This window comes from Trichosurus vulpecula, chromosome 4 (assembly GCF_011100635.1).
Source record: "Trichosurus vulpecula isolate mTriVul1 chromosome 4, mTriVul1.pri, whole genome shotgun sequence".
In the NCBI taxonomy this organism is placed as follows: Eukaryota; Metazoa; Chordata; class Mammalia; order Diprotodontia; family Phalangeridae; genus Trichosurus; species Trichosurus vulpecula.
In genome coordinates, this window is record NC_050576.1 from 143,012,222 (window position 1) to 143,034,215 (window position 21,994).

General features: G+C 36.1%; 1 pseudogene; it reads right to left on the bottom strand.

Moving 5' to 3' along the window:
• Positions 1–940: 940 nt before the first annotated feature.
• LOC118848975 lies at positions 941–1,512 on the bottom strand (annotated as a pseudogene).
• Positions 1,513–21,994: the final 20,482 nt, after the last annotated feature.

The window sequence follows — 21,994 nt, forward strand, 5'->3', positions numbered from 1 at the left end:
TCTTAAAATGGTGAACCCAGAATTCAGTGCAGTAGTCTAGGTCACAGAGTCATAGATGTAGAACTGAAAAGGACCAGAGAGGCCAATACTTCAGCCTCCTGATTTTAGAAATGAGGAACCTACAACACAGAAATATTAAGTTCCAGAGCTATATTTTGAAATGATGTCATGTGAACTTCAAATCTAATGCAGAACATAGCATCTCCCTTAATATGTGATTAATACTTTTATTTATATAGCATAAGAATCATGGGCTTTCAAGGTTGGAAAGCACGTAGTTGGCTACATTGTCCATTACATGAAGATATTCAGGGAAGAGGAAATCACTGTCTCCTGAGCCAATCCATCCTATGTTTTGGAATGTTCAAACTAAAATAATTTTTTTTCTTATGTCAACCCCAAATTAACCTCTTCCTCCCTCTACCTGTTGCTTCTATTCCTACCCTTTGGGATCTAGTAGAAAAAGTCCAAACCAACTTCCAAGTGAGACAGTACTTGAAACAGTTAATGATAGCTATCAATCCCACTCACACCCTAAATTGAGTCTTCTCTTGATGAGGCTATAAATCTACAGTCAATCAATCTATTCTCATATGCCATAGTCATGAGATACTTCATCATCCTTGTATCCTTCCCTTGGAGATTATTCTTTGTCCTAAAATTTGGCGGTCAGAACTGAATATAGTCCTCCAGTTCTAGTCTCAGCACTGCAGAGTTTACAGTGACAATCAGTTCTAGTTCTGAACATTATATGTCTCAACTTAGCCAAAGATAACATTAGCTTTATTGTTTGCTATGCAACTATTGACTTGTTTTATCTAGTAATCTGCTAACTTCCCAGGTATATTATTTTTTTCAGTTTAGTAACTTTATTACATTAAATATATGAATATCTACATATTCAATATACACACTTGGAAGTTTAAAGTGTGTAGTTTTGTTACTCTGGGGAGAAATCTTGGGACCTAGTGACAATATGCCACCAGAGTGATGGCGAATGACCTTCCTTTAGGGTTGGGGGCAGAGCTTCAGTCTTAGAACCATCAAATGGAGCTTCCTCCTTCAATTGCTAAACCTCACGGTCCCAACTTTCCAAATACAGTTTCTTCCATTTCTCCCTCTTGACAAACTAATCAGGGTACACCACATTCTCAGAGTGGGTGCCAATAGTCTAAGCATCACCCAAGAACCTTGTGACACTCATATCTTTCAAAGGAAGTGCCTCTAGGGCAATCTGGGAAGATATATGGCTGAGGATGCTGGTAAGCCCAAAATTCTTCCTCAGCTTCATAAGCAGTTTTGTGCCCTTTCCCATATCTTTTTCATTCTTATGTTCTTCAAACTGAGCTCCCAGCATACAAGCATTGAAATGATGTGCATCCCTGTGGACTACTCAGGACTTGAGGTAGGGAAGTGCCTGCTTGTAGAGGTGCAGCACCCTCTGCTGGTGGGTCAGAAAGGAGCCCAGGGTGCACAATGCCATCTCATCTGCTTTACCTTCAGCATAGCCGGTGGCCTTCCAGGATGTTATTTTTAGTCAGTTGAATGCTTCCCAGCCCTTTAATGCCTCCTGCCTTTCTTTACCCAGGAAGAATTGGCAAAGAAAAGCTACAGCTTATTTCATCATATTGGAAAGAGAAACATAACAGGGTAATTCAAAGACATTGCCTCCTGAAACCCAAACCATGTAGAAAAGTGGGTATCTGAATTCTCTAGGAAATGTACTCTTTTTTTGCTTTATATGGTATTTTATTTTTTCCCATAATTACATATAAAAATTTAGCATTCATTTTTACAAGATTTTGAGTTCCAAATTTTTCTCCCTCCCCTCCCCTCTTCTGGAAATGGTAAGCAGTTTGATATAGTTTATACATATGTTATCATGTAAAACATATTTCCACATTCATCACAGTTTTGGAAGAAGAAACAGATGAAAGTGAAAAAAATGAGAAAGAATAAAGTGAAAAAATACTGTGATCAGCATTCAGAGTCCATCAGTTCTTAATCTGCATATAGGTAAAGTTTTCCTTTGATTTCTTTGTACTTGTCTTGGATCATCGTGTTGCTGAGAAAAGCTGATTCATTCATAGTTGATCATTACATGATGTTGCTGGTACTGTGTACAATGTTTTCCTGGTTCTGCTCATTTCATTTTGCATCAGTTTGTACAAGGCTTTCCAGGTTTTTCTGAAATGTACCTTTTTCATAATTTCTTATTATACAGTAGTACTCCATTATATTCATATTATCACAACTTTTTCCGTCATTGCCCAATTGTTAAGCATCCACTTAATTTCCAGTATTTTGCTACCACAAATAGCACTGCTATAAATATTTTTGCACATGTAGGTCCTTTCCCCTTTTTATGGTCTCTTTGGGATATAGACCTAGTAGTGTTATTACTGGATCAAAGGACAAACACAGTTTGGTTGCCCTTTGGTCATAGTTTCAAATCATTTTCCTTTTCTGTCATATTAGTCAATATGTCAACCTTATAAGGTGGTAACTCAGTGTTGTTTTAATTTGTATTTCTCTAATCAAAAGTGATTTAGAGCACTTCTTCATATGCCTACAGATAGCTTTGATTTCTTCATCTGAAAACTGCATGTTACATTCTTTGACCATTTATCAGTTGGGGAATGGCTTGTATTCTCATAAATTTGACTCAGTTCACTATATATTTGAGAAATGAGGCCTTTATCAGAGACACTTGCTGGGAAGATTGTTGTCCTAGCTTTCTGCTTTCTTTCTAATCTTGTTTGCATTGCTTTTGTTAGTATAAAACTTTTCAATTTAATGTGATCAAGGTTATCTATTCTATATTTTGTAATGTGTTCTATCTCTTGTTTGGTCATGAGTTCTTCTCCTCCCCATTGATCTGACAGGTAGACTATTCTATCCCTTGCTCTTCTAATTTGATTGCTTTATTGCTTATGGTACCTTTTAGCAAGATGTAATTTCCTTCCTTATCTCTTTTAATTTCAGTCTATTTTTGTTTTTACCTTGTTTAAGATCAGGATTGCTACCCCTGCTTTTTTTTTTTACTTCCTCTGAAGCATAATAGATTCTGCCTCTGTCCTTTACCATTACTCTGTATGTGTTTCTCCCCTTCAAGTGTGTTTCCTGTAAGCAACATATTATAAGATAATGATTCTTGATCCACTCTGCTGTCCACATCTGTTTTATGGGAGAGTTCATCCCATTCATATTCACAGTGATGACTACTACCTGTGTATTTCCTTCCATCCGATTCTTTGTTCTGTTTGCCTTCTCTCTACTTTCAGCTTTCCCACCTCACCAGTGTTTTGCTTTTGTCTATCACCTCCCCTGAGCTGCCCTCCCTTCTGTCATTCTCCACCCCTTCCTTTGCTTAATCCCCTCCCCTCCAGCTTCCCTGCCAGGTAAGAGAGATTTCTATATTCAACTGATTGTGTATATTATTCCTTCTTTGAGCCAATACTGATAAGAGTAAGGTTCAAACAATGCCCATTGCACACACACTCCCCCCCATCTTCCCCTCCACTCTAATAGGTCTTTCTTGCCTCTTCATGTACCCCATTCTACCTCTCCCTTCCTTCTGTACCCGTTGTACTCCTTTTTCTCATCCCTTATTATTTTATGTCATTTCCTCAAATTCACCTTGTACTTGTACTCCTTGCCAATGTATATTCCTTTTATCTGTACTGTGAGTAATAGAATTTTCAAGAGTTATAAGTGTCATCTTCCCATGTACAGATGTAAACAGTTTAACTTTATTGAATCCCTTATGTCTTCTTTCCTCTTTTTACCTGTGTATGCTTCTCTTGGGTCTTGATATTGGAGGGCAAATTTTGGGTATAGTTCTGGTCTTCTCCTTATTAAGGCTTGAAATCCTTTTATTTTGATGAATGGCTATTTTTCTGTTTATGTATTACGCTTAATTTTGCTGGGTAAGTAATTCTTTATTGTAGTCTTAGCTCCTTTGCCTTCCAGAATATCATGTCCCATGACCTCTGATCCTTTAATGTTGCAACTGCCAAGTCCTCTGTGATCCTGATTGTGACTCCCCAATATTTGAATTGTTTCCTTCTGGCCACTTGTAGTATTGTTTTCCTTGACCTGATAGTTCTGAAATTTGACTATAATATTCCTTGAGGTTGTTATTTTGGGATCTTTCCTTGAGGTGATTAGAGGATTCTTCCAATGCCTGTTTTTGCCCTCTAGTTCCAGGACATCAAGGAAGTTTTCCTTCATAATTTCTTTAAAGATGCTGTCCAGCTTCTCCCTTTGATGATGGCTTTCTGGTAGTCCTATGATTCTGATATTGTCTCTCTTGGATCTATTTTCCAGGACAGTTGTTTTTCCCATGAGGTACTTTAAATTTCTTCCATTTGTTCACTCTTTTGAATTTGTTTGATTGATTCATGATGTCTCATAGAGTCATTAGCTTCCACTTGCCCAATATTAACTTTTAAGGTGTTATTTTCCTCAATTAGCTTTTGTACTTTCTTTTCCATTTGGCCAATTCTACTTTTTAAGCAGTTTTCCAACCTGTTGACTCTTTTTTCATAATTCTCTTATGTCAATCTGTTGCAACAATTTGGCTAGCAGCTGCTGTGGGGGTGAAAGACCAACACAAACCCAACAAAAAGAATGCTGCCAGCACAGGATCTTTTGATCTGTTTTACTAAGGAAAGTAGTGTTAAGGAGTTAACAATCTTATTTCAATCCAACATACAAATATCATTCACTTAGTTCAGGGGAAAAAGCCAGCACCCTGAACTTCAGAGAAAATGCAAACAAATTAGAAATGTACATTATTAACAGACCAAATACAATTCATAGTTACCAAGAAACCATCAATATCTGGCTTGAGCCAGGAGGCTCTTAGAGTAGCTGCCCAGAGTCCTGCGCCAGCACTACTTCAGGAGTGAGAACCTCAAGGGAGAATGCCAACCTCTGGTTTATATATATATTGTTCAGGGTCAAAGGTGAGTCACACACGCGACTCAACCACGTGACCTAAAATCACAAAAATGCAACTTAAACCCATGTGGTCTAAAAGCCTCTGATGTCACAAACATATCACTCAAGCCCATTTAAATGAGGCTATCCCTTGAGACAAGGATGTCATCAAGGACTCCTAATTTAATCAAGGAAAACATGGCCAAACTCTTCATGGGCACTTGATTGAATAAGTGCTAAAAGCCTTCCTTAATTACCAATACACAATCTCATTTCTTTTTCCAATTTTTTCTTCTACCTCTCTTATATGATTTTTAAGTTCCTTTTTGAGCTCATCTATTAGTTCTTTCTGGGCTTGAAACCACTACCTATTTTTCTTTGAGGTTTTGCCCATAGATATCTTGACATTCTTTTCCACTTCTGAGTTTGTGTCTTTGTCTTCCCTGTTACCATAATGACTCTCTATAATCAGATTCTTTTTGTTTGCTTGTTTGTTTTTCTTTGTTTTTTCCTCATCTTTTTTGGTGGGGGTGGGAGTCTTTTTCCTTTCTTTTAAATTTGATATCTACTCACTGGGTGGAAGGGGCTATGTCTCAGGCTTCTTGTGCCAGTAGCTGCAGGCCCTAACTTTTTACCTCATGTATGCTGATGTTGCCCTGAGGCCAGGGAGATCCTCATTTCTGGTGCTGTGCTGTGGGGGTGGGGGTGGAGAAGTTGGCACTGCTGGAAGCTGTAACGTGTCTGGCAGCTTAGCTGGTGCTGAGCTCGGGTCCCCGTGGTGTTGTCTGGCATGCACCGAGGCCAGGTGGTATTTTTCTGGATTTCCTAGGGGCTGCCCTGAAGCACATGGAGGTCTGGCCCCTGGAGGATGCCTGTCAGCCCTGAGCTATGCTGAAGCATGTCCAGGTCCAGCTAATACCAGCTACACTAAACATGGGGTGATTATTGGAGCTGGAGTCTGCTGGTTCCTCTGGCTATGCTTAGTCACATGGGGGATCCTGGTATTGGCCTTTCCTGCTTCACCACACTGGGGCTCAGGATCTTACACAAGTTTGCTGAAGTGGGGCTTGCTGCTGGCTTACTGGGATTCTGTCCTGGAATTTGCTCCCTATTTACATGAGAGAGATGGACCTTTCTTACTAATCTTCCAAGTTTCTTGGGCTAAAATTTTGTTTCCCCCCATCTTTCAGCTGGCTCAGCTGTTCCAGGATTTGTTTTGGGTGCAATTTTATGGTGGTTTGGAGGTGAATATGGGAGAGCTACAATCATTTATTATTTACTTCACCATCTTGGCTTCTGGAATAAAGTACTGATTATTTATGGATCTTTTCATATGGAGTGAGTTAGTGCTGAAAAAAGCTAAAGATGCTTTTTTATATAAAAGGAAATATTTTGTCCACTTATTAAAGCATGTAAGATATCATTGTTCTTATAGATGAAGATTTTGTTTTCTGAAAAGAACAGGAAAAGAATTTCTTTTGAAGGGTAAAACCATTAAAATCTGTGTGTGGAGAAATACCACTTTCTGGTGTAATTTACATAGTTTTGGGCAAAAAAATGAACTAGCATTATATAGAAACATGTATACGCATATATGTATATATAATATATGGAAATATATTTGAATCACCTTGTGAATGATAAAAGATCATACCTTATATGTTTATAAACAGCATTTCAAAGGGTATATATAAAAATAGCTTTTACTTATTAAAAACTTAAAATATGTTTAGGAAGAAGTAGTTTTAATGAAAAGGAATTAACTGAGAATAACCCTGATGGGAAGTTAGAGTGATAGAACATTGTGGCTTCTCAGCTCAATTGTTTGTAATGTTTATCACTAAAGGGGGGAAATTTCAAAAGAAAAAAAAAGACAAACATTTGGCAACAAATGTGGTCCGAAAAGAACTATTGCTTTCATTGCGGGGGGGGGGGGAATTGGAGAGTTCTTACTCTTTAAGGAAAAGGAAGGTTACTGAAAGCCAAGAGGCTTCGATTTAAGGCACTTAATAATAGAGATATAGGAAGTATAAAAGATAGGAAACTGAGGCTAAAGGAAGAAAAATCTAGCAAGTGAATGTAGAAGAAAGAATAGGAGGGTTAAAATTAGTTATATCAATCTGTGTGAAAAGAAAAAGCAGTCCCAGAAGTCAGCTGACAGAAGGTTTCAGCTAATTTATTGCCAATTAGATGAAGAGTCAACTTCACTGAACAAGAACCTTAGTTCCAAATATTTCCCATCAGTAACCACTAGGGTTTTTGAGAGGTGATGCTTCTTATAAACATGCATGGATCTTCGCAACCCTTGTTTGAGAGGGAAATGAAGAAATTTGAAAGGTGGTTACTACAGCCGTCTTGCTACATAGGAAGAACTAGCTAGGCTAGTGTACCTTGTTTAGACTAAATCAACCTAATCTATTTTCTGTGAGCTGTGTTCTAATTGTAAAACAGACCATCCAGGTGATTAAGTAATGGATTGGGCTAGGATGTGTAGCACAGAGAAAGTCAGCCTAATAAGTTTTGTAGTTTTCTTACTTAAAGAAGCTGATATTCAAATGTAGAATTAACACTTTCTTATGGCACTTATAAGGGTGATTTTAAGTTGAATTAACTTGTAAATAATATATTCAAGTATGGAAGGTTTGTTGCTTTGGAGCATATGAAGACCAACAGACAATCGGTAGACAGAAGAGCAGTTTTGTGAATTGAAGATGTTGTCATATGAAGCAAAATCAAAAAATCCTGTAGGCGAGAGCTGTGAGTTAAATCACCATATAGATTTTTCTACCTTAAATGCTTCCTTGTATGTTCCTGTGTAAGCCTGCTCTCCCCAACCCCCATATGTCAAGGGAATTAGTGGTAGAGTGAACAAAAATTTATATGTATATTGGTGAATATTTATTATTCATGTAGATGTTTAATATATGAATACCTATTATTTATTTTGCCTTATTGCTAAGTAAATGCTTGTACTTATGTGTCATTATAGTGAGTGACTGATTAAATAAGATGAAGTGTTTCTGGAGAGGTTATAGACCTATAATGGTGAGGGCGATTTTCCCTAGGATCCTAAGAATATGTGAGCTTAAACATGTAGTGGTGGTCTTCCTCTCAGAACTTAAACCTCACAGTGTGAGAGTAGGTTGGAGCCAATAAGCCAGACCAAAAGGTATTAGCAGTGATTAGTAGTGATACTGTATTATGTTATGGGCATACAGATCAAGGTACACACATTTCTTCCTACACCTATAATAATAGATAACATTTATATAGTGCTTTAAGGTTTTTAAAAAGCTTTTTTTACAATAGTATCTTATTTGATCTTCACAACAGTCCTGAGAAGTAGGTAGTATTATCCAAATTTTATAGATGAGGAAACTAAGGCAAAGTTTAAACGACCCTCCCAGCGTCACATAGCTAGTGTGTGAGGCTGAATTTGAACTTGGGTCTTAATGATTCCATGCCCAAAACTTTGTCCACTGCATACTTAAGTGCCTGTTACACTGCCATGGTCATGTCACTCATGTTAGATCTAGATAATATGATCTCAGAAGGGCAGGTAGATGGCACAGTAGATAGGGTACTGGACCTTTTGTCAGGAAGACTCATCTTATTTAGTTCAGATCTGGCCTCCCACACTTATTAGCTGTGTGATGCTGGGCAAGTCACTGGAGTCTGTTTACTCAGCTCCTCATTTGTAAGATGAATTGGAGAAGGAAACAACAAACCACTCCAATATCTTTAACTAGAAAACACCAAGTGGGGTCACAGAAAGTCAGACAGGGCTTAAAAACGACTTAATAACAACATGATTCTATAAATCGGCATTTTAATTGATGGAGAAGCGAGAGATCCTAGGTTCCAAACCTAATTTCTGTCTCTTACTACCCGAAGAACTTTGAATAGTTCACTTAGCCTCCTTGGACCTGAGGTTCCTCAATTATACAATGAAGGAATTAGATTTGGTGTTCTCTGAGGTAACTCCCCAGTATAAATCTCTGATCTGATCTCATGATCTTTTTTATCTAAAAAGCATTAAATTCTTATTTCTGTCACATGGCAATGTTAGGTCACAACAAAGTTAGTCAATTCAACATGTCTTTTTTGACATTTTATGTCAATTCTTGGATGAATGTGTGAGTTTTTTGATATAAGTGCTCACTCTGATAGTGCAGCTTAAAATCTATCCATTCTGTCTTCATAAGAACTACTCCCAGCTCCCAGCCCAGTTTTCTCCTATCCTACACTTGGCACTATTGATTTTTTTAACCTAAGTGCAGAACTTTGTATTTGTTATTATTGAATTTCATTTTATGTGAACCAACTCATCATTCCAGATGTTGAAATCTTTTTTTTTAATTCCTATAGGAGTTATTTTTTTTTCCTTTCCTTGACAGGCTCTCCAAAAGCATTTCATAGTTTCATAGATTTAGAGCTTAAGTGACCTTGAACATTATTTATCCTAACTCAATCATTTTACAAATGAGGAAACTGAGGACAAGGCTAGTGTTAGTAAATTTCTCAAGGGCCCAAAAGTCACAAGTAGCAGAAACTGGTTTAAATTTCAGGGTTTCTGACTATAAATTGAATGTTGTTTCCCATGGTGCCAGCTTCCCTTAACAAACCACAATGTTTGTAACTTTTTTAAGGAAAAGGAGAGGATAGGATAGTTTAGGAGAAAGGAGAAGAGAAGAGAAAACAGATAAGGAAAAAGTTGGGTAACAGATGCAGAGGTATGTTGTAATTAGATCATACTGGCTTGCAGAGGCAAAAAGTTATTTTTCAATGTCATCATTTGTGCCTTAGAAATGGGAAACTATTACAAATTATGGCTCGATTTATTGTTTTGTTGCTTGTTTTGACTTAGGAAAGTGATGAAGAAAATGTTAATATTGCAGACTAAACTAAAAAAATGTGTAAATTGTACATTTTTGGGGAGTTGGTTGTTAAATATTTGTCAGCACACATCTGCAGTTGAGAAATATTCCTATGATTGTACTTAAACTAAACTTTCTTTTAAAAGTAGGCAAGAGCCACTTGACACCCTACAAGATATTTGCTTCCAAAAGGTGGGAGATTTTACCTACTTATGCCATATGGAGAGATTACCTTCTTTGCACTGCAAAATGGAAAGTCATATGTTGGAATATTGTTTCAAACATTTTCTTCCTTAATACAAAGAATTCTTGGTCTTTTATAAAAAGGTTGATATAAAATAAAAGGCTGTGTTATTTCCTGAGGTCACCTGATGAGCAGTGGTGAATCTGGCAGTGGTATTTATTTCACATTCTAGCCATTCAGTGGTAGCTAGATCACTACTCAAGTAATTATTTAGCATTGTAACATATATTAGGATCTTCCCAATTGGACTGTGACAGATGCCCTAGCCAACCTGCTCCATGGTGAATTTCTTGCAAATAACAATATTATTTCTGTTAGATAATTTATTCACCACAGCAATCTTATCTCAGTATTATTTTACATCAAAATGTATCCTTGGAATTTATTATTTTCATATTTTTTCAAATTAAAACATTTAATCTTATGACCTTCTTTTTAATAGAAGAATTACTTAAAATATAGACCTTGGATTTTAGTATTAGCTAATTTCAGTAGCTTAAGGCATAATACCCTCAGGTTAATCACATTATTAAGTCATGAAGCATAGAGAATAGCAGATAAAAATAAGAATTGAGCTTGAAGCAGAAGCTATAAAAAATAGCAACTTATGGATATGAGCTTGTAAGCTCTAAATGATTCACGAATTTTAAGAGAGATCAAATTTTTCTATAAAATCTAAAACTTCCTGATGTTTATCAGAAAATGAAATTAAAAGTAGGTATATTGTGTCTGTTTTGCACTAGACATTAAGATCCAAGTTGAAGGAGTTCTAAATGGTTTTAAGATGCAGGCCCTACTTTTTAGGTGCTTACAAACCAGTAGGAAACAAGATTATATATTATTCATAATACTGTGAAATAGAATGTTAAATGCTTAAGAAAGACATAAACTGCTATGAGAATTGCAAAAACAGAGAGGCTTCTTCTCATTAGGGAAAGAATAAGGAAGGACCCATGTAGAAGGATATATTTGAACCAGGCATTTTAATAGGGTTAATATTTCAAAAGGTGGATACAGAAGGTGGGGTGTGGGAGATCACAGAGGATGATATATTTCAAGATCAAGAAATTGCCAATTTTCTTTCTAAATTCTATATCATTTGATCATCACAACAACCCTGGGAAGTAGGTATTATTATTCCCCCATTTTACAGATGAAGAAATTGAGACAGATAGGTTCAGTGATTTGCCCAGAGTTATACAACTAATAAGTGACTGAGGCAGGATTTATCTCATGTCTTTTCTGACTCCACATCCAAGGCTCTGTCTACTGGGCCACTAAGCTGCCATTTGTACATGAGTGACCATAACAACCATCATAATAAGAACAGCTTATATTAATTCGATGACTTTTTAAAAAAGTTCGCAAAGTATTTCCTTTACAGCAATGGAGAGCAGCATAATATATTAGAACTAGGCCTGGGTTTGAATCTCAGTTCTTTTTCCACATTTGTAACATAGGAATGATCATACTCATGCTACCTAGGGTACCAGATTGTTGTGTGGAATGCACAACAGTGGAATGCACAACAGTGGAATGCTACAAAATTTTGAGTTGGGATTATTATTCTTTTAAATCTATTATTTATTTTTTTCTCTTAAACATTTTTTCTCTTAAAATTTTGAGCTTCAAAGTCTTTCCCTCTATCCCATACCCTTCCCTATCTACTGAGAAAGCAAGCAATATATCAATTTTATATATAAAATTATGCAAAACATGTCTCCATATTAGTCATATTTTTTTTCAAAGAAAGAAAAATAAAATGATAAAATTATACTGAAATTTGCATACAGAGTTCATTAGCTTTCTCTCTGGAGGGTGACAGCCTTTTTTCAATGTGAGTCCTTTTGAATTGTCTTGCATCATTGCATTGATCATAGTAACCAAGTCTTTCCCAGGTGATCATCACTGCAACATTGCTGTTACTGTGTACAATTATCTCCCAGTTCTTCTCACTTTACTTTTCATCAATTCATAGAAGACTTGCTATTTTTTTTCCTGAAACCACCCTCCTCATCACTTCTTATAGTACAATAGTTCTCAATCAAAATCATATGTCACTCCTTGCTAAGCCATTCCCCAGTTGAAGAGCATACCCTTAACTTCCAATTCTTTGATAGCACAAAAAGAACTGGTATCAATATTTTTGTGCATATAGATCTATTTCCTTTTTCTTTGATCTCTCTGGAACACAGATCTAGTAGTGCTATTTCTGGGTCAAAGGGTATAGACAGTTTTATAGCCCTTTAAACATAGTTCCTAATTGTTTACTAGAATAGTTGTATCAGATCACAACTCTACCAGTAATACATTAATGTACCAGTTTTCCCACATCCCCTCCAACATTTGTCATTTTCCTTTTATGTGATATTAACCAATTTGATAGGTATATGGTGGTACCTCAGAGTTGTTTAAATTTGCATTTCTAAGATCATTTTATATTTCTATAGATAGCTTTGATTTCTTCTTCTGAAAACTGTTCAAATTCTTTGACCACTTATCAATTAAGAAATGGGTCATTTTTCAAAAAAAAAACTTAACCAAATACTATAATTAGTCGTGTTTGAGAAATGAAGCCTCTATCAGAGAAACCTCTTGTAACCATTCTCGATGTTACTTTATTGCCTATGGTTCCTTTTTAGCAAAATTCAGTTTCCCTGACTGTCTCTTTCAATTAAAACTATTTTTGTTTTGGGGGGCAGTTAGATGGCACAGAAAGTAGAGCACCAGCCCTGGAATAAAAAAGACCCGATTAGTTTCCTTATATATAAAATGAGATAGAGAGGGAAATGACAAAGCACTCCAATATCTTTGCCAAGAAAACTTCAGATGGAGTCATGAAAAGTTGGATATGACGGAAATGACAAGTACAATTTTTGTTTTTGCTTTGTCTAAGCTCATGATTGCTACCTCTGCCTTTTTTTACTTCAGCTAAACAATATTACATTCTGTCCCAGCCTTTTATTTTAACTCTCTGTGTGCCTTTCTGTTTCAAATGTGTCTCTTGTAAATAACATATTCCTAGATTCTAGTTTCTCATCCACTCTGCTATTCACTACCATTTTATGAGTAACTCATCCCATTCACATTCATAGTTATGATTACTGTGTATTTCCTTTCCTCTTATTTTCTTATGTTTATCCTTCTTTCTTTCTTTTAATCCTGTTCCTCCTTAAAAGTCTATTTTGCTTCTAGCCACTGCCTCCCTCAATTTCTCAATCTGCCCTCCCTCTTTATCACTCCAACTCCTTTCACCACTTCTCCCTTTCCTATATATATACATATATATACATATGTGTATGTGTGTGTGTATTTTCACTTCTTCCTTTGAACTAATTCAGTGAGAGTAAGATTCAATCATTGCCTACCACTACTATTGCTATTTCTCCCTCCATTGTAAAAGTTCTTTTTTGAGTACTTCTTTTAAGTGAGAAATTTTTCTACATTCTCTCTTTCCCTTCCCCTTTCTCCCAGTACATCCCTATTTCTCCCTCCTTCATTTTTTTGGAGATCATACAATATAATTGATTCACACTCATTCCCTCTGTCTATGTAAACTTTTTTTGTAACTGCCCTAATAATGATAAAGTTCTTAGGAATTACATGTGCCATCTTCCTATATGATAATCAGTTTAAATTTGTTGAATCCCTTATGATTACCCTTTCATGTTTATTTTATCATGTTTGTCTTGAGTCTTCTGTTTCAATGTCAGATTTTCTATTCAGCTCTGGTGTTTTCATTAGGAATGCCTGAAAGTCCTCTATTTTACTAAATATTCATTTTCCCTGAAAGGATAACATTCAGTTATACTAAGCAGATAATTTTTAGTTTCAATCCCAGTTCATTTGCCTATTAGAATATCAAATAAAAATCCCTCTGATCCTATAAATTGGAAGTTTCTAAATCGTGTGTGATTCTGGCTCTATGATATTTGAATTATGTCTTTCTGGCTGTTTGAAATGTTTTCTTTTTGGCCTGGGAGCTCTGGATTTTGACTATAACATTCCTTGGAATTTTCACTTTGGAATCTCTCTTTTTCAAATTTTTTTGGAAGGGGGAGGCAAGGCAATTGGCATTAAATGACTTGCTCAAGATCACACAGCTAGTAAGTGAGAAGTGTCAGAGGCAGGATTTGAACTGACTCCAGGGCTGGTGCTCTATTCACTGTGTCACCTAGCTGCCCCTGGAATGCCTTTCAGGAGGTGATTGGTAGATTCTTTCAAATTCTATGTTATTCTCTAAATCTAAGACACTGGGGCAGTTTTCCTTGATAATTCCTTGAAGTATGGTGTCTAGGCTCTTTCTTTGATCATGGCTTTCAGGCAGTCCAGTCATTCTTAAATTATCTCTGCTGAATCTATTTTCCAGGTCTGTTGATTTTCTAATGAGATATTTCACATTTTCCTATTGTTTTTTTTTCCATTATTTTGACTGTTTTATCATTTCTTGATTTCTCATAGAGTCATTCATTTCCACCTACCCAATTGTAATTTTTAAGCAATTATTTTCTTCATTGACCTTTTGTATCTATTTTTTCCATTTGGCCAATTCTACTTTTTAAGTTCTTTTCTTCAGTGAATTTTTGTGTCTCTCATCATTAGACTAAATCTGCTTTCCAATGTGTTATTTCCTTCAGTATTTTTGTCTCTTTTGTTTTCTTCCATTACTCTCATTTCTTTCTCCAATTTTTCCTCTGCCACTCTTTTCTTTTTCTTTAACTCTTTCAGTAATTCTTGCTAGGCTTGAGTCCAGTTAAATTTTTCTCTGAGGCATTTTTGCTATTTGCTTTGACATTGTTGTCTTCATCTGAGTTTATATCTTGGTCTTCCCTGCTGCCAAAGTAGTTTTTATGGTCATTTTTTTGTTTGCTCATTTTTTCAGTCTTTCTTGACTTTTAACTTTATGTTAATATGGTGCTCTGCTCCGCTAGGGTAGGGGGCACTGTTCCAAGCTTCAGCCTTTTTGTAGTGGTTTTCAGAGCAAGTTCTGGGGGTCTGCAAGTTTTTCTCCTTCCAAGACAATGTGATCCTGTGAGAGGTATGGTCATTGTTCTTGGTCTGTGCTCTTATCTTAACCAAGGAAGGGACTCTGGTCCCCTGTAGTTTACTGTTAGAGCTCCTCTCTGCTTTGGTACAGAGACCAGGTACCCTGCTCCCTTGTGACTGACTACTAGCACTACTTTCCACCCTAATGTTATGATTCAGAACTGCATATGCAAAAGAGAGTTGTTAATCAGCACCAGCTGTACCCAGTGCCAGCAAAGGGTCCCTTGTAACCTTCTTTGCAGTCATCTGACCCCATTATCATCTCTGAGCTGAGAGCCTCCACCAGACCTCCACCCTGGTGTTGCAGACTTCTCTTGTCCATGTCTTAAGTTTTCTTTGCCCAGAAAAATATCTCACTCTAACTTATTGTTGGCTTTTCTACTCCCAAATTTATTTTGAGGTATTCTTTTAAAAGTGTTTGGAGGGGAACACTTGGAGATTTCAGTTGGGTGGCTGCCCTAATGTGCCATCTTTCCTCCACTTTCCTTCAATTAATCTTCTTTTTTTTTTGAATTAGAATTGTTTTTATTTATTACTGTTTCAACACCAAAGAGAAATTTCTATACATAAAAACATGCAAAAATAGAACTGTATATGAAACTATGAATTCTGCATCATACCATTTGCCTTAAATATAATTCTATACTTTCATTTCAAAACAGTTCTGCTTGTCATCTTAGCTGAATTTCCCTCGTGTGAATTTACACATATTAAAATGGCCCTTTAAAACATCATTTTTACTATTATCACATCACTTAACTCCCACTGCCTTTCATTAACCTCCCTTTCTTCCTCCCAATTAAAAACACAAAAAGGCACTGTTACATCGTTGGTGGAGTTTTGAACTGATTGATCCAACTATTCTGGAGAGCAATTTGGAACTATGCCCAAGGGGCTATAAAAATGTGCATTCCCTTTGACCCAGGGAACACCACTTCTAGGGCACACAAGGGGAAAAGGGGCCTGTATGTACAAAAATATTTACAGCAGCTCTTTTTGTGGTATTAAATAATTGCAAATGAAGGGGATGCCCATCAATTGCAGAATGGCTAAACAATTTGTGGCATATAAATGTAATGGAATGCTATTGTGCTACAAGAAATAGGGGAAGATACGGACTTCATAATAACCTGGAAAAACCTACATAATAAAATGCTGAGAGGAGCAGAACCAGGAGAACATTGTACACAACCACAGATATATTGATTCTGTGATGACTGACCTTGATAGACTTGGCTCTTCTCAGCGATACAAGGTACAAAGACAACTCCAAATGACTCATGATGGAGAGAGCTACCTACATCCAGAAAAAGAACTATGGGGTCTGAATGCAGATTGAGGCAAACTATTTGCTTTCCTTTTTCTTTCTTCTTTGGGGTTTTTTTTTTGGTTTTGTTTCTTCTTTCTCGTGATTCATTACATTGGTCATAATTTTTCTTTACAACTTGACTATTGTGCAAATAAGTTTAACACAAAGTTATATTTAGAAGTTATATCGGATTCCATGCAGTCTTGGAGAGGGGGAGGGGGAGAAGAAAATCTGGAACTCAAAATTATGTGGAGCTGAATGTTGTAAACTAAAAATAAATCTTAATTTAAAAAAATTACACAAAAAGGAGGGGTGGGGAGGGGTGGAACAGGGTAGAGAGTTGTAACAATTAAATCCACCAAGTGACCATGCCTTAAAATGTATGCTTTTTCCATTGTGTGTCATCTTCTGTCTGAAGGATTATTTTCAGGTCTTTCTGGAGAGTTGCTTTGTTTCAAAAGTTGTTTCTCTTTGCATTGTGGTTGTACTGCTTTAAATTCTTCTGATTCTGATTCTGGCATCAGGCCATACTACCCAGGATTCCATGAAATCACCTCTCATTTCCTTTCTAGATTTCTCTGAACTCATGTGTTTGTATTCCAAACTTCTTACTCAGCTCAGGTCTTTCCATCAAAAATTCTTCAAAATCTTCTATTGTGTTAAATGTTAATTTTTTCCCATATAAGATTATACCAAGTTTTGCAGGGTAGCTTATTCTTGGTTGTAAGCCCATCTCTTTTGCCTTTCTAAAAATTGAATTCCAAGATTTCCTCTCATTTATGGTTGAAGCTGCTAGGTCTTGTGTGATCCTGACTGTAATTCCTTGGTACTTGAATGGCTTCATTCTGGATTCTTGTAATATTTTCTCTTTGACATGGGAGTTCTGAATTTTGACTATGACATTCCTGGGAGTTTTTATTTGGGGATTTATAAGAGGAGGTGATCTATGGATTCTTTCTATATTTATTCTGCCTCCTGGTTCTAATAAACCTGGGCAATTCTCTTTTATGATTTCTTGAAATATAGTATCCAAGCTTTTTACTATATCAATGTTTTCAGGGAGCCCAATAATTTTTATGTTATCTCTTCTTGACCAGTTTTCCAAGTCAGTTGTTTTTGTTACCAGATATCTTACATTTTCTTCCTCGAGCTTTTCAATCTTTTCATTTTGTTCTAATATTTCTTGCTGTCTTACGGAGTCATTGATTTCTGTTTGATCTATTCTTGTTTTCAAGGACTCCACTTCTTGCATAAGGCCTACCATTTTCTCTTCTAAATTATCTATTCTACTTCCAATTCTTTCCTCCAGGTCTTTTATTTCATTTTTTATCTCTTCCTTCATTTCTTCTAAGAATTCACGTAGTCCTTGTGGAAAATCCATTTTTTCCTTAGAATCTATGTTTAGAGTTGTTATGGAATTGCCTTCTTTTGGAGGATCTCCAGATTTGATACTGGTTGATGTTTTCATATTTAATGTATTTACCTCTCCAGGTTTAGGTTCTGAATTGAAGCTTTGTACTAGGCCCAGGCTATGACCCCTGGTGGCATAACCAACCACGCCCAGGCTCCTTCTTATCTTCAATTCCCTGGGTTCTTGCACAGACTTAAACATCCTGCGTTTAGGCCTCTTCGGATTTTTGAGGTTTAGAGCTGAAACCTCAGCACCCTGGCAGTTCCAAACTCGCCACCCCTGGGATTTTGCAAAGGAAAAAGTACTTTTGTGGGCTACAGTCTACGTGAACCCCTTGATTAGACTGGGAGATGTAGACCCTAGTTTTATTTCCAGGCCCCTGTTTTCTATTGTCTGTAGTTCCTTCTTTTTTTTTCTGTTGTCAGGTAGAAGAAATCACTTTTAGTTTCTCACTAGATCTCAACTCAGAGAGGACTTCATGGATTGGAGTAGATATGCAGGAAGTAGGTGGTCTGCCTTGAGTATCAAAGCCCAGACAGCTGATCCCAGATGCTAACTTGTTGGAAATATTGGAGAAGGAATTCTTGTCCAGAAACGAGCTGGCTTAGATGACCTCTTCGAACTAGGAGACTCTTTAACTACTCAGAAAGAATGACCTCATAAAGTTCCTCTTCTCTCTGATGTCACAGGAAGAATTCCTAGTTTCAAATTCAGTTCCCTCAAGGAGTCAGCCGGAGATTTTCTGAGACAAGCTCAATTAATCTTCTTTGCATTTCAGAATATCATATTTTACTTCTTTGATTTTTATAAAAGGGAAAAAAAGAATAATGCCATGCTGTTATAATAGATTCATCTAGGTATATTAAATTTTAATTCCCTAGGCTCACCAAATTTGTCATTCATTGTGTTTAATTCTAAAGTTTTCTCATTTTTTTAAAAAAAATATTCCTTTCTGGTTTTTATGGTATTTCTCTTTCTGTTCACCTCTTTCTCTTTGTGTATGTGTGTGTGTTTGTGTCTGTGTATATGTGTGTATATATGTGTTTGTATGCATATCAGTGACCGTATAGGCTTCCAAAATTTCTGAACATTTCTCTGTGTGATTTCTTGATTTATTGAGGTATTTAGGAATTTTCATCATTTTTTGAAATATCTCTAATCCTCAAATGACCTACAGTATATCCAATCTTTAAGACTAGTGTTTTAATTTTAAAAGTTCTAATGCACTCCTCTAATCTCATTGTCTTTTGATTTTGTTTGGTTAGTTTTTCTTTTGGTATTTTAATTTCTTTTTGTATTTTAATTTCTTTGTTCTATTTTTTCAGAAAATCTAATGCTTTGGAGAGTGCCATTTATCTTTCATTCTAAATTATCTAGTATCTTGTAAATCTTATTGGTTTCATCATAAGAACTCAAACTTCTGTCTTTATTTCTTTAATATTTTTAATAAATTATTTGACTGCTCTTCTAATGCATTCTAAAGGTGGTTGAATTTGTTCTGCTATAATTTCAGAGGCTTTTCAAAATATGTTGTTTTATCTTCTCTTTCCTCAGAAGGTCTTGATTCATTTACGTGTTACTAACCAGTGCTCCCAGGTCAAGGAGAAAATACTGCAAGCAGCCAGACAGAAACAATTTCAGTATTGTGGAAACACAGTCAGAATAACACAGGATATAGCAGCTTCCACATTAAGGGATTGAAGGGCTTGGAATATTATATTCCGGAGGTCAATGGAGCTAAGATTAAAACCAAGAATCACCTACCCAGCAAAACTGAGTATCATAATACAAGGCAAAATATGGATTTTCAATAAAATAGAGGACTTTCAAGCTTTCTCAGTGAAAAGATCAGAGCTGATTAGAAAATTTGATTTTCAAACACAAGAATCAAGAGAAGCATGAAAAGGTAAACAAGAAAGAGAAATCACAAGGGACTTACTAAAGTTGAACTGTTTTGTTTACATTCCTACATGGAAAGATGATGTGTATAATTCATGAGACCTCTGTATTAGGGTACTGAAGGGAATATACATATATCTATATCTATATCTAGACAGAGGTCACAGGGTGAGTTGAATATGAAGGGATGATATCTAAAATAATTAAGGGATGTGAGAGGAATATATTGAGAGAGGGAGAAAGGGAGAGATAGAATGGGGTAAATTATCTCATATAAAAGTGGCAAGAAAAAGCAATTCTGTCGGAAGGGAAGAGGAGGCAGGTGATGGGCAATGAGTGAATCTTGCTCTCATCAGATTTGACCAGAGGAGGGAATAACATACACACTCAATGGGGTATCTTACCCCACAGGAAAGAAGGAGGAAGGAGATAAAAAAGGGGGGACAATAGAAGGGAAGGCAGATATGGGGAGTAGGTAATCAAAAGCAAACACTTTTGAAAAGGGAGGGAAGGGATCAAGGGAGAAAATTGAATAAAGGGGGATAGGATAGGAAGGAGCAAAATATAGGTAGTCTTTCACAATATGAGTATTGTGGAAGGGTTTTGCTTAATGATACACATGTACCCTGTGTTGAATTGCTTGCCTTTTTAGGGAGGGTGAGTGGGGAGGGAAGAGGGGAGAAAATTTGGAACTCAAAGTTTTAAAAGCAGATGTTCAAAAAAAAGTTTTTGCACACAACTAGGAAATAAGATATACAGGCAAAGGGGCATAGAATTCTATCTTGCCCTACAAGAAAGTAAGGGAAAAGGGGATGGGGGGAGTTGGGTGACAGAAGGGAGGAATGACTGGGCAACTGGGGAATCAGAGTATCTGCCATTTTGGAGTGGGGCAGAGGGTAGAAGTGGAAGAAAATTTTTAACTCAAACTCTTGTGAAAATCAATGCTGAAAACAAAAATATTAAATAAAAAAGTGATAGAGGAAAGATTCAGTAAAGAAAAGAGAGTAAGCAAAGAAAATTATGAAAAGACAATTAACACCATCATAAGTGAGTTACAATATAATACTATAGAAAATAACACCTGAGAAAACATAGTTGACCAAATGTAAGAAGAGGTACAAAAGCCTAGCTAACGAAAATAATCCTTTAAAGGTTAGAATTGGGCAAGTGTAAGGAAATGACTTGATGATACATCAACAATCAGTAAAACAAAGTGGAAAGAATGACAAGAAAAGAAGACATGCAGTATCTCATCAGAAATACAGTTAACCTAGAAAATAGATTGAGGAGAGATATTTAAGAAGTATTGAACTACCTAAAAGCCACAATCGAAGAAAGATCCTAGAAATTATATTTTAATATAAAGTATTATAAAGAAAAACTGATTAGTAGCCTAGAAGCAGAGGGTAAAATAGAAATTAAAAAAATCCACTGATCACCACCTGAATGAGATCCCTAAAATAAATCAGTTTAAACTAACCTCATTTCCTATGAGAGAATTGCAACAGTGGTAGATGAGAATTATGTCATAGATGTAATTTACATATAACGTAACTTTAAAAAAAGAAAACACTTGGCCTCTCTATCTCGTTCAGGTTGAAAGTGTAGGGGGTACTCACTGACTTACTAATCCTCTTACTGATAAGCAGAATAGGTTTGATATTTTCCATTTCTATCCTGGGCAAGTTTGGCCATCCTTAGTAAATTTGGAGCTCATTGTATTGGTGCCAGACTTGGCATTACGTGTGGACACCTGAGCTGTTTTGATCACTGCAGTAAAAAATCTCAGGAGTTCCAGATGTCTTTCAGACTCAGACTCCCCAGTGGCTTTTATTATAGGCAAACATCAAAACAACAGGCTCATTTAGGAATTTTAAAATAAAGATTTTCATGACTTTCTTGTCATAAAGATGGAGAAAGATGAATCAGATTTTAACATAATCACAGAGATTCAGAACTAGGTGTAAGTCCAGATTGAAGGAGTTAATGATTCAGTATCAACATAGCAAGAAGCTTCCCAATAAGTACCTCAAAGATTAGTACTTGTACGTACACCTTTTAATATTTTTACCTATGACTTAGATTAATGCATTGATGTTATCCAAATCATATTTTCAGATAATAAGAAGCTTGGACAGGAAGCTAACCATGGAATACAGAGACAAGACACTGAATGATCTTAATAGAACATTAGATCTAATATAGAGGGGAAAAACAATAGGGATAAATAGATTTCTTCCATTTGAGTAAATGACTCAGTTCTA